Here is a 3166-nt window from a genome sequence, read left to right on the forward strand (position 1 = left end):
GGATGGTCTCGATCTCTTGACTTCGTGATCCACCCGCCTCGGCCTCCCAAAGTGCTGGGATTACAGGCTTGAGCCACCGCGCCCAGCCTGATTTGTTTTTTAATGTATTGAATATTCCCTTTCTAGTCACCCAGTTAGAGCAATTTTAGGGGCGAGTAATTATAGGGTCTTGGGGTAGAACACAGATGCAGCATGTAACTGGAAGAAAATATAATAGCTCTCCATTTGGTGAGTCTCTCTATACCTGGCATGTCTTGGGGTCAATATCAAAAAGAGAACAGCAACTCAAATTTGCACTTTTCCCATACCATTAGATGTCTACTCTTAACCATCTTTAGTTGAGGTTCATTATGATCCTCAATTAATCAGCTCCATAACAAATTCAAAACAAAAAACTCCAAAATGTTAATGCTGTCAGTTAAAGATCTACCACAAGACTGAAGAAAGGGTCAGCATTAGACAAATTTTTTAGATCTTCTAATTGGTACAAGACAAATTAGTATCAACCAACAATGATTTATAACATGTAGCTTCTTGTTATATGGCTACCAACGTAGGCATTTACTTTACTTTCATGTACAGACTAATCTTTATAACAATTGTCAAGAGTAGGTCTTATTTATTTGAATAACCTTGCACATGGCACCTAAAACAGCACCAGATACACAGTAGGCATTTTAGAATTATCTGCAGAGTGAAGAAGAGAAATAGTGACATATAGAGTTTACACTAGAATAAACTTCTAGGAAGTGTATACAGACCACTCGATACACTGCTGCCTAGGCCTTGGCCATCTTTGGGCTTGAAGTCAACTTAGGACATCTTGGGTATCTGATCTAGTTTAGCTAGAGCTAGAAGTCTTATAGGAAACTGAATATCATAATAATCACAGTGAACATGCACTGGATATTTATGATGGAATCCTGGATATTAGCACCCCTCCATTTACAGATAAAGAATCCAAGTCTGGAGAAATAAAACACTATAGATAAATTCACAAGATCAGAAAAATTTCAGAGTAGAACACTGGTTGAAATCCATAACCCACATACTTAACTCCTGTGCTACACTGCCTGAGAGGGATCATTCCTTAACAAACTGGACAATGCTCATCCCTGAAGCCTTTCTTTATTCAAACTAATCTAGGTTATTTTTTCTCTAAAATGTCAGTAAAAGCTATAACCTAGAGGCCAGTGAGCTAAGCCTTAGAAACATCTTCCTTGGCCTAAAAAGGGCTCCTCTGAGTATTTAGAAAACTGTGTCTTCAAAATTTGTCCAAGTCTTTAATGGTCAATCTTCTTGCCATGTTTTTGTTTGCCAAAATTTAGAAAAACAAACACAGAAAAATCCAGAGGAGAAATGCTTCCCATTAAACCAGCCTTCTGCTAATGTGCAATGCAGGAATGTCTTGTGAGAAGAGATTTAATGAGGTCTCTATTCACAGTTTTAAAACTGGAACAAATGTCAACATTTGAAAATCAAGGGACTTCATATAAAAATCCAGATTTCTGGCTTCTCTTGAAACAGAAGATCTGGCAGCACTGGGCAGACATTCCTGCTAAATGGACTGAACAGAGGAGCAGCTGCCCTCTGGATGGTGCATGCATCTGCGTGATCATATTCTCCAACTCATCCTCATTACCTTACCCCAGCTCACTTGACTCATATTCACTGCCTGGCCACTGTGGGCATCTGAGTTCGCAACTGCTAGTCTAACATTTCTCTCCATCATTTGCAAAGTATAATAATCAAAATTAGGCTTTAAAGATGGTTTGATGACAGAAGAATCCAGTAGAAAGAAAACTTCTAGTGAGGAATGCTGACAGGTGGGTGGCATTGACCCACAGGCCGATCTGCTTTGAGTACTGAAGTTCAGCCTTGCTGACTGACCTAACTGAACCAAGAGTGACTTTACACTCAGCCACCCCATAACATTGGCCTGTGGATAGCTAATGCTTGCCAAAGGTGGTAGGCCAAATTCTAAGATAATCTAAATGAGCAACATCCTGTATACATTGAATGTGGGCATAACCTGTAACTTGCTTCTAAGAGGAGGAATATGGCAAGTAATGAGCCATTACTCCTGTGATTATACTAAGTATCCTTGCAAAGATAGATGGATGTTTGCTGAGGTCCCTGATAAACTCACTTTGAGTCAATCACAAGGGAGAGTAGCCTGATTAAATCAAAAGGGGGCATAGGGCTCATCTGATCTAATCAGATGAGCTTGTTAAAAGAGGGCCCAAGCCTTCTCTGAAACCAGGGATTTGAAGAGATGCTCTACTATTGGTCTTGAAGAAGTAAATGAAATGAGTTTTACAGTTGCAAGGAAATGAACTCTGCCAAAAAACATGTGAGCTCAGAAGAGGACTCTGAATGAACCTTAGGACTCTGAATGAACTGTAGTCCTGCTGACACTTTGATGGTAGCGTTGTGAGACCCTAAACGGAAGACTCAGCTAAGCTGTACCTGGACTCCTGACCTACAAATCTGTGCGATAACAAATGCATATTGTGTTAAAATGCTAAGTTTGTGGTAATTTGTTATGCTGAAACATAAAACTAACATACCAAGTACCATCAGTAGTTATAATTACAGCAGCTTCCTTCTTTTGAGCATCCATTGTGTGCTAGGCACTATGCTTTGCATTAATCAGTGCTTAGTTTAAACAGACACAATGAAGGGCTTGGAAATTTATTTTTAAAATTTATCTCAATAAGACACATTAATGTTTTGAAACAAAGAAAAAAACTACACACAGATTTTTGAATATAAAAGGGAAAATGAAATAGAGTCCTTTCATTAGTTTCAAAGCATGAGCCCCATTTCAAATATCATTTCCTTTTCTTTAGCATGCATCCTAATTCCAGATTTTCTTTAATACATAAAAATTAAATTAGAGGCTGGGTGTGGCGGCTCATGTCAGTAATCCCAGCACTTTGAGATGCTGAGGCAGGCGGATCACAAAGTCAGGAGATCAAGATCAGCCTGGTCAACACAGTGAAACCCTGTTTCTACTAAAAATACAAAAATTAGCCAGGCATGGTGGCACACACTTGTAATCCCAGCTACTCAGGAGGCTGAGGCAGGAGAATCGCTTGAACCTGGGAGGCAGAGGTTGCAGTGAGTTCAGCCTGGGTGACAGACCAAGACTCCGTCTCAAAAA

The 3166-nt window shown here is 39.6% G+C and overlaps 1 protein-coding gene across 2 annotated transcripts in view; it reads right to left on the reverse strand.

Moving 5' to 3' along the window:
- The window catches only part of CACHD1 (cache domain containing 1), a 228154-nt gene that overhangs the window by 60772 nt on the left and 164216 nt on the right, over positions 1-3166 (reverse strand). The gene's annotated exons all lie outside the window — the stretch shown is intronic.

Source organism: Cebus imitator, unplaced genomic scaffold, assembly GCF_001604975.1.
Source record: "Cebus imitator isolate Cc_AM_T3 unplaced genomic scaffold, Cebus_imitator-1.0 Scaffold135, whole genome shotgun sequence".
In the NCBI taxonomy this organism is placed as follows: Eukaryota; Metazoa; Chordata; class Mammalia; order Primates; family Cebidae; genus Cebus; species Cebus imitator.